Source organism: Mobula birostris, chromosome 5 (genome assembly GCF_030028105.1).
Source record: "Mobula birostris isolate sMobBir1 chromosome 5, sMobBir1.hap1, whole genome shotgun sequence".
NCBI classification, from domain to species: Eukaryota; Metazoa; Chordata; class Chondrichthyes; order Myliobatiformes; family Myliobatidae; genus Mobula; species Mobula birostris.
In genome coordinates, this window is record NC_092374.1 from 56,894,595 (window position 1) to 56,904,896 (window position 10,302).

General features: G+C 40.8%; 1 protein-coding gene across 5 annotated transcripts in view; it reads right to left on the reverse strand.

The window, feature by feature from the left end:
• The window catches only part of znf462 (zinc finger protein 462), a 123,206-nt gene extending 115,196 nt beyond the window's left edge, over window positions 1–8,010 (reverse strand). For 4 of the 5 annotated variants that reach the window (XM_072258046.1, XM_072258041.1, XM_072258044.1 and 1 more), the window contains exons 1-2: window positions 7,413–7,737; window positions 7,081–7,121 (exon numbers count right to left, since the gene is read on the reverse strand). The gene's annotated coding sequence lies outside the window, so the exon portion shown is untranslated. Of the gene's footprint in view, window positions 1–7,080; window positions 7,122–7,412; window positions 7,738–7,898 lie in introns of those variants that run through there. The other variant, XM_072258042.1, reaches the window with a different exon arrangement.
• Window positions 8,011–10,302: the final 2,292 nt, after the last annotated feature.

Sequence of the window (10,302 nt, forward strand, 5' to 3'; positions counted from 1 at the left end):
GAGGCCCCAGTTTGCAACTCTCCATATGCAGGTCTTGTTTTTTTTAAAAAAAGCACTGAACAGGACCACACTTCATGTGCTCAATCCCCCTGAGCTTTCACAAAATCTCAGTCCACTTACCCACCTTGAAAAGTCAAAATGTAAAGCTATTTTCTTCTCCTATGCAACCTTGGATAAAATGTAGGACAGAGCAGATTATCCAAACACTGTATCTCATTTCTTAGACAATAATCACTGGGCGCTTTCTCAGCTAGTGACATCAATCACCGAGCCATTATTTCCTTTAAAGGGGCATTGTGTGGACTTGCAGGATCAGTTTAATCCAAACAATTGCGTTAGAGCAGATTGCTTCACACTTTCCTATCTTCTGCCACACATCAAAAGGCAAATGGAGATCCGAAATACAATCAGTTTCATATGCAAGATTCCTAACCTTCACACAGAAATTCAGCATTTGATAGCTCATCTCAATCACCATTTTCTGTATGAAAAAAGATTCCTATTGGCAACTGTCCAAAAGCCTGGAATCCAGCTTGACAAGATTTTGGTGGCTCCTCAATTCTCTGCTCCAACATTTCAGATCTGAGATTCCATTTCTACTCTGAAGACACCAGGCTGCTATATGTCCTGGAGCATAAATATTAACACCACATTTGCAACATCTCTCACATTCCTGAAAAGAAATCCTAAATTCAAGGATCACCACACACTTTGATATTCAAGATATTTACTGTGGATAAATGTTATTTCTCAAATCAAGATAACTTAACCATGGATGAGTTGTCCATACATTTCAAACCTTGATTTCAAATATTCAACAGGTTCCATTTACCAAAATCTTTCTTGAACATCTTGAAAATTAAAAATGCAACGGACATCACATTTACTTGGGATTCGCCCCTATACTGTGAAACACCACAAACTTTAAACACCACCATTATTTAATGTTCTGTTGCAAGACTCTGAGCAAGTGTTCTTCTGATGAACATCTGTCAGATTAATGCAAATCTATAATTTGGAAAAGCAGCCAAAGACAGTCTCTAACCATGACTCTTTCTACTTTTTAAAACCTCTTTCCTTTTAACTCTTTCCCCATCACTGCCCTTTTGTGCTGATGCTTGATATCAAAGAAAGCTGTGGGAAATGGTTAAGCACCAACTCTCATCTGCAAGCTGAGATATAAAACCTTAAATAAAACCAGGCATTAGCTCAAACAAAGTACCATCTGGTCACCTGGAGTTTCTCCTAGTATGATTCTCTCAGTGTACTGGGTGGGTTAGGGGGTAGCGGAAGGGATGATAAAAGTGAATGCGGATCTAACATTTCCCTGGCAAAAACTATCTACTAGTTCCACACTTCCACTGTACCATGTACTTCTAGCGTTCAACTGAGAAGGAAAATTTCTCAGAACATACAAATTTCTGCAAAAAATGTGAAAACAAACTCAAACTTCCGCAGTGTGACTGACAAGTACTTCTCAAAACATCATGTATTCATGGCTGTGAAAGACAGTACATGAAGTTTATACTCTACTGACAAGACACAATGAATCTGTCCATGCTTTAGCTTCACAAATACTTTTGATAAAGAACATGAACTAAAAGCTATCAATGTGTTCCTCACTCGTTCAACCACTAACCATCAATTTTTAACCAGTTTGAGTGACTTGCTGCTTATTAAGATCTGCAATGAAAATAGTCTTCATCTTCCAAATTGAAAACTCTAAAAGTAATTCAAGATCGCAAAGCCTATAAAAGGATCTTATTTCCATTAACAAGGAGGAATCTCTAGCTAGATTTTTCGCTAGCTTGCACACAAGCTATGGGCTAATCATATTTATTTACATCAATTTAATCTGTCATTCTTAAGGATTGCACTTAGTTTATCATGAGAGACTTGTAATGACTGAAACTGTTCCAGCAAGCAGGATAAGACCACTGTCTACACACGCTCGAGATTCAGGAAGCACAATTAGGTAACAGTCATTACAGATCTCAACAGGCTGCATTCTTGGAGAATCTCAACCACCATCTTGTGCTAACTTCATGGGAAAGAGCTCAAAGAAGTAATTTATTGAACTGAGAGCAAGACACTTAAGTAGTCTAAGCTATGGACACTATCAATCATTGGGCTCAAATGCCAGCAAGGGACCCAAATTTTCATGCCTATTTTGCCAGATTCTCGCACACAACTTGCCTCCGCTGCAGTCACTCATAAATAGATGAAGAATGTTTTTACATACTCCTTGCCAACTCTTTACCATACCTTCCTCCCATGTTGAAAAGGATGCAGCAGGTCAGCTAAAAACTCAGCTCTTTCCAAACTGAAATCCTAACCACTCAAGATCAGCTTGAGAAATTGTGACAACAGTTTGAAGGTTTTGAGCAGATTATTATCCTCCAGACTCAGAAAGATACATCTTTTGTCATAATGCAATCAGGACCTCCAGATGGCATGGAACAGGAATTGTGAATTAAACTTAAGACAATGCAAAGGCAGTAAAGAGAGTATAAATAATGTAGTGTCCATTAACATCAAACAGCAATGCATTTCTTTTATGGGATGTGGACATTACTTTCACTATCAACAAATAACACTCTTCTTGAATTGGCCAAGAGAAGATGCAGGAGATTCGCCTTTATTTATAGGTTTCACTGTTCACATGGCCAATGACTTTTCTTTACAATATTTCAGGGCATTTTTTTCTTCAAACTTACATATCCCCACCATAAGATCAGAAGCAGGGATGGTTGTGGACAAACGCCCACATTTCACTTGTATTAGTATCTTCTTATGAAGCAATCTATAACTGCATCCATTAAGCCCTTGACAACATTCCAACAAAGTCTGACAAATGGCAAGCAACTTCCGTCATTCACTAGTGTTAGTCAAAGACCATCCCTAGCAACCAACTACATCCAATGGTATTATCATTGCTGAGTCTTCCAACATCCTTCTTACTGCAGGCGAGAGATGAAGTTCAAAGTAAAAGAATATATATGTCACCATATACTACCTTGAGATTTGTTTGCTTCTGGGCATAATCAGTAAACCCAAGAAACATAATAGAATCAATAAAAGAACACACCCAACAGGATGGACAAACAACCAATGTGCAAAAGACAACAAACTGTGCAAATCCAAAAGAAATAATAATGAGCAATAAATATTGAGAACATGAGATGAAGAGTCCTTGAAAGTGAGCTTGTAGGCTGTGCGAACAGTTCAGTGATGGAATGAATGAAGTTATCCCCTCTAGTTCAGGAGTCTGATGGTTGAGGAGTAAAACCTATTCCTGAACCTGGTGGTGTGGGTCCTGAAGCTCCTGTACCTTTTTTCTGATGGTAGCAATGAGAAAAGAGCATGGCAAGAGTGGGGAGAAATGGAGAAACAGTTAGCAATGGGATTTGCCATATAAATGAAATTAATACAATAGAAAATGAGATGCTAAGTATTCTATAATGAATGTCTCAGCCACGACTCCAAAAACAATACACTTCAGAGCGTCGTGGAACACTCTACTTGGTGAGTGGTTTCAACAATCCATGAGGCTCAGTGGCATCCAGGATGAAACATTCCTCACCCATTCCCTACCCTCTGCATCATGTATACCATCTACAAGATGCATTGAGTTACTCATTGTGCTACTATGGCAGCACCATCCAAACACAGAAAAGAGCAGAAGATTCAGGCGAACATCATCACCCTTAAGTCTCTCTCCAAATCACTCTATTTCAAACTGCAAATATATCCCAGTTTCCTCATCAGCTACGGGTCTAAATCTTGCAGGTTCCCACCAGGAACATCTTCAACAGGAGAGAAGCTATTCAGGCAGGTGGCTCACCCTCTCAAAGGCAATCACAATGGGAATGAAATGCAGATCTTACCAGTAATATCCATAAATGAAAAATTAACATGGATAGTTTGAAGAAACTTTATTAAAAACAACTTTGAAAAACAATTTTAACCAACATAAACGCATTTGCAAACTAGCAGTGCAGTGGCCATGATCAGTCACACAAGATGTGGAAAATCCTAATAATTCTCAAGAGGAAATGACTACTATAGTTTAGAAGCTAGCCAGCAATAACACCATGCTGCGGAGAGATCTCTGCTTTGTTCACAAGATTTTGTTCCAGATAAAAAGAGAGTCTTTGAGAGAACAGTTGGAAAAATGAAGCCCATAACTCAAAACATCTCACTAATAATACTTGCAAAGTTAGACCAACATTTCACAAGCTAGATTCTTGGATGAGCTCTGTGCTCTACCAACCTTCTCTCAAAATAAATTCCACCCTGTGACCTGACTTGGTTTTATTTCCAGTCACAAGTTGCCTTGCAGTGAGACTAAAGTTCTACAGACGTTGCAAAACTGCATCAGAAATCCTTGGTAAGCACGCTACCAGTTACCAAAATTCCTAGTGTGCTTTTACATTATGAGGACATAGAACAGAGACAAACAGGCTCTGTAACATTCTGGAAGTTTCCATACTCTCCCACCAAATCAAACAGAAGAAGCTTAGAAAAGTACAGATTTCTAAAGCCCAAATCCCCATTCCTTCTAGGATCTCTTCTTAAAAACCATCAGCATTTTCCAAAACAATCACTTTTTTTTCCACTAGAACATATATACAAAATTCTGACACATTTCCCCCAACAAAAATAAAATTTTATTATTTAAAATCTTAGAATTTCTAAGCTTTATTAAGTGTAGTAAATTTACACCAACACATTTAAATTTAAAAAAAACCTATGAATGTGTATTTCTTTCCATTGAAGTCAACATTAATGTCCGGTTCATCATAGATTTTAATTGTTGAAAAGCACATGGGCAAGATGTTAGTTACCTCCCTCAAAACACAAACGTATTGCTTCTGGCCATAAATGGACCATCAAGTCACAAAAACAAAAGCCAGCAATAGCTATTATTTCATTCCTAGACTATCATTGCTTGTTATTCTATTTCCAGACACTGAGACAATCTTACATGATCAGAACATTGATGCAATAGCAGATACTTCCTTTAAAAATTATTTTATCAAAGCATTGAATATAATTTGAAAGATCCCCACAAAAGCTTAAGTTCTTTTCAGATAAACAAAGCCATTTTACTTTTAGAAAATAGCACTAATTCAGAAAGCTTTCACACTTCTAATGAAACTCTGGTGGCTCTCCATTCTGATGTTCTCTAAATCCTGATCAACAATCTTAAAAATGGAGAAAATAAATCTCTTAATTATCTACCTTTAAAAAGAAAACAGGTAAAAGTATGCACCATTGATTCTTGGATTCATAATATGGCATCTTAATTTCAAACAGGAAAATTCAATGAACAACTAATGGCAAATTTCCTTCAGGAAATTTATCACAGGAGCTTTTCAATTGAAGTGGATAAGCAGGACATCTCAGATTTACAACTCTTCTGGTTCTGACACCAGTGTCCAGATACAATATACCATCGCTCTAGATGCAAGATGGAAGCAAACTGATTCATGGTCAGAACACATCTCCCAAATCCTCCATCTGCTCCGCCCTGTAGCCCTCATCCTCAAGATCACTGCAAATGGCCAGCTCTACATGAAAGCTGGAAAAGCACAACATGGCAGCCTCTGTACTGACAATGATCTTGATTAACCATTCTTCTAGAGTACATCTTTCTTACTGTTACAAGAATTTACACATGAAGTCCTTTTTCGCATCAACGCATTTTGAATTTTTTTGGACTGATTATACATGATCTGTTTGTCACATCAGAATAATCCAAGGTCTTAAATTTAATAGTCATCTAATACTCATGATTCAGCACTTTAATTTTTGAAGCACATATGCTGCTACCAGAAAAACAATAAAGTCAGGAGAAAGCACATATTGACAAAAATCTCAATCAACACTAATAGTTTTTAAAAAGTTCATTTTTATTCTAACTAACCCATAGAAGCAGTGGCACAATCCCCTCAAATTTCTGAAAACCTTGACTTGATTGCAGCTGAAGAAGAGAAAGACATCTCAAAAATAATTAAACCCAATAAACAAGGTTCTTAGAATGCACTATGACTAATCCTGGAGATCTTTTCAATACCAAAGGCTTCTCTGTCCTTGAGGCTTCATAAGAATCATGAAAAGACTACCACATTCTGACCTGTCCCTTTTAGTCCATCTTTTCATATCAGAGTCAGGAATCTGCCTTGAGAGCAGAACTAAATTCACATTCCCCAACAATGTTAGATCCTTTTGAAATCAACCAACATCACACTTTTTTTAAAAAAGCCACAAAACAGTAACAAGATCCTAATATCACAATAAAATCAAATTGGGAAGTTTTCTTAAATAATTAATGTAAAAAAAATCTCTCCCTTACCAAGGTATCTCAATTTCCTGCAGAATTCAGGTTTCTTCTCCACCATTTTCTGTGTGCTTCTGAAGGACAATGACATGGGCCTACCTGAATACAAGAGCTCACAAGAGGGATCTCTAGCGCTTACAGTAGCAGCAACATCTAAAGACTCTCTGAGCAATCGCCCTTCTCCTTCACACACAACTCAGTCCCTGGAGCAGGCTTTGAAAAACATGGCTTCACATCAGGGTAGAGGAGGAGTCATTTCTCCATGGACTCTCCTGTGGAGGGAAGAGAGTTCTCCTGCACACAACAGCAACAAACAAAAAAAGAATCTTCTGCAAACCAGAGACACAGACCTTGAAATGAGGGGTGGGGGTAGGAAGCCACGAGGATCTGGGGCAGATTCAGGAAAGAAACTAAAGAGAAAAGGAGGGGGGAGAGAAGGAGAGGTGGCCCATGAGGAAGTGCAATGGTTTCCAGCCCAGCCGCTGTCTTTTGTGTCTAGTCTTGGACCAGATACACAGCAACCAAGAGAAGCTTTTCCTTTTATTTTAGTGCAAAGAGGAGCAACCAATGCTCAAAAAGGAGAAAGAAAGAAACAAAAGACCAGCTGAAGCTCCTCGGTTGCAATGGCTCCTCCGCCAGCTTACAGAGAAAGAGAGAGAGCGAGCGAGGGAGAAGCACTTTCCTATCTCAACTCAGAGAAACATTCAATAAAACAAAGCCACAAAGACACTACTCACCTCCTGCACGGCCACGGTGTCTCGAGAGAGCCTCCCTCTTCCTGGAAATCCACAAGATTCATGCAAGAGGAGCAAATAAAGACAAATATTAAAGAGCTGTGGCTGTGGCTCCGCGCTGGCTCCTAGTTCTCCAGCCTCTCTCCATACACAAGGCAGTCCCAGCACCAATGCAAGACAGAGGCACTCGCACACAACGCTCTCTCTCGCTCGCTCGCGCTCTCTCTCTCTCTCTCGCACACACACACACACATACACACACACATTCACATCTCCACACAGGCTCTACTCATTAATCTTGAACACCAACATTATTCCCGACGGCATTCACTTACACACAAGGAAGATGTCCTTCTCTCTTCCAACCCCTACCCCACCCCCAAGGGCGAGCCCAGAGCCTTTTCTCTCTCTCTTGCTGCCTCTCTGTTGAAAGTTCCTCCACCACCACCTTCTTCTTCTTCGTCCAGCACCCCCCACCGTCCCTTTCAGGGCTCGCAGAGGGCGTGTGGGGGGATTTAGAAAGTCTACAAGATCTGCATATTATACTGAGAAAAAAAGATGACCAGGACTGTGCAGATGGAAGGAGGAGAAAAGGGAGAAGGCAAAGAGAGAAAGAAAAGTTGATGACAAAGGGGGTGTTAAAGAGTTGAGAACAAACCAGCCACAAGGGGGGAGAAAGGCTAAGCTTCCTCAAGGCACCGTGCCAAGCTAACAGGTGCCAGGGACAATCATTGCAACCCAATTTGGGGGGGGGGGAACATGATTCACATCACTAATCAGGAGAGGAAAACAAAGTTTGCATCTGCTCTGTGGATAATTACCTCTTGTCAAGCCCAGGCATTGAAGAATATTTGGGGGAAAATAAACCTCTCTTGCAAACCCTCCTTCGTTTTAACATGCACATAAATACAAAACCAGCAAAATAATATCTCATATATCTAAGAGGTTCTTCGCTTGACTAGGTGTGACTTTCTGTTTTAAAATAAAACTTCTCTTCCCTTCCCTGCTGGTGAAGTGAACTAGTCTGTGACGTAAGCCCCTGCCCAAAGAGATAAATTGAGGAGCCTTTGTCCAACTCTTGGTGTTTTTCTAGCAGTTAAGTGTCCTGGACATCTGGCTTCTTCTGAACAACCCCTCTTCTCCTGTACACTAATCACCCTCTCTCTCCAAATCTCAAGCCTTCGTCTCCCTTTCTGAGCTGTTTTAACTATAGGGAATGTGAAGAGAAGTAATCACCAACAGTAAACAAGACGAAGAGTTGTGCGTAGCAGCAAACGGGCTTGACGTTTTTTTGTTGGTATCTGATTATCTGCTGCAGGCAGAGAGTTTGCAAAGCAGCAGACCTTCAGGCAGCCTGTGCTCTGAATACCGGGGTAGGGCTTGTGGGGGAGGGGTTGGCGGCAGAGGTGGCAGGAAAGCTTTTGATGCATCACAGATCAGATGAGTCTGTGATTGCTGGGGCAAGGCGCAGGAGAAAAAGGGAGAGAGGTCGTCAAAGCGCCAGAATCCATCCGCTCGCTATTGTGTTTCTCCTGCGACCTTCTGATGTATTTCACTTCTTCCCACCCAGCCACCCCCTCCCCCCCCCCGCCCTTAACTTGCCTTAGGAATTGTGATCGCTTTACCAGTTTGCGTCGGTGTTAGAGCTGAGGGAATCTATGTCTGGCATCGAATAATCTGCAAATGGTTTTCCCGCAGAAATAGAAAATAGCAAGCGGAATTACAGTTTCCCGCCACACACATACACACGTCGACGTCAAAACACATAAACACACACACATATACATACAAATGTATACGCATATCTACATATCCCTCCACAATATACACACAGACACCTATAGAAACGTAATTCCCTTGGGACTGAGGAGGAATTGCTTTCATTCTAGTCTTGTGCGTTCTTAGATGATTGATGTGGCCAAAGAGAGAGCTGCAGACTCTACCACAGGTGGGGTAAGAGGTGCTTGATGGGGAGGATGGGTGGGTATTTTGGCAGAGGTGAGCTCCTTACACTGGGCTCTGTGCCTTTCCAACAATTAGATGGTTCATTTTCTACTTTGAGTAAAATGGACCAAAGATGCCTGAAACACCATGGGGATGTTCCACATTTGTGACAAGGCTTTGTGAACATCCTTGAATTGTTTCTGTTGCAGTGAAGGAAGTCTGAACAGACTCAGGATTCTGTTGACAAGCATACTGAAACCAATGCTTGCCTGTCATTAGCTAACTGAGTTAATTGGGAATCACAGTGAGTGATATTGGTTTATTGACCCTTCTTGTTCTTCGCCTATCACCCCTACTGGGGTATAAGCTGCACACAGTAGCTCGGCAGAGTCCTCTTTCAGGTCTACCTCCAGGTGTAGCCCATCTTTGGAGATCATTCCTCTATCAGGGATTCTGTTGCTATTTCTGTAGCTCTGGGTTTTTATGGGATGGGGTTGCTAGCCTTCTCCTTTCTCAGCTGGGCTTGGGACCATCCATGCTGGAGTTGATTAAGTTATCCACTCAGTGGATTTGGTTGAGATAATGTTGGTGCTTTCTCACCATCACTTTGGGATCTCTGTGATAGAAACGCCACCCTTGCCCCATAGAACACGTGCTGAGTTTCTGGACTTCAGCACTTGATTTTGCTCTGGGTGGCCAAAGTCTACTGAAGATGATGTTGAGTTTCATCATCGACGCTCCCTTTGTTAAGCAAGTGGCACACAAGATCTGTGAAGTCATGATGTACAATTTTAAGGGTCTCATCACAGTCCTTTGTTATTAGAGACTGGTATTGTAAAGCATGGCTGGTCATGTAAAGTATCTTTGTTTTGTTAAATATCAGAACCATTTTCTCTTATGTTTCAAATATAAAATCCATCTTGTCAAATGCTTCAAAGAACATGTCAAGTATGTCTCAGAGCTCAGCCTATGAACATGCATGACAGGCCTAAAACACAATGAGTAAAGTTATGGTGATCTTGGTTCTGAAGTGAAGGTGAAGATTGGGCAGTTTTCTCTGTCCTGTAGATTTGCTCCACTCCAACTGGAAGCATGTTGAAGGTGACATTCAGCATTGTGGCAAGAAAGATTGATGAGTCTGTTGTGGGCCTGTTGGATAAGGTCACAGCTTGCTTGGCATTACGAAGCAGGTGCAAAGTGGAGAATGGTTTCTCCTCAAGCAGCCAAATTTGAGAAGGATGCTCCATGGTCCCTTTCAATTGATGGAATCAGAGGTTTATG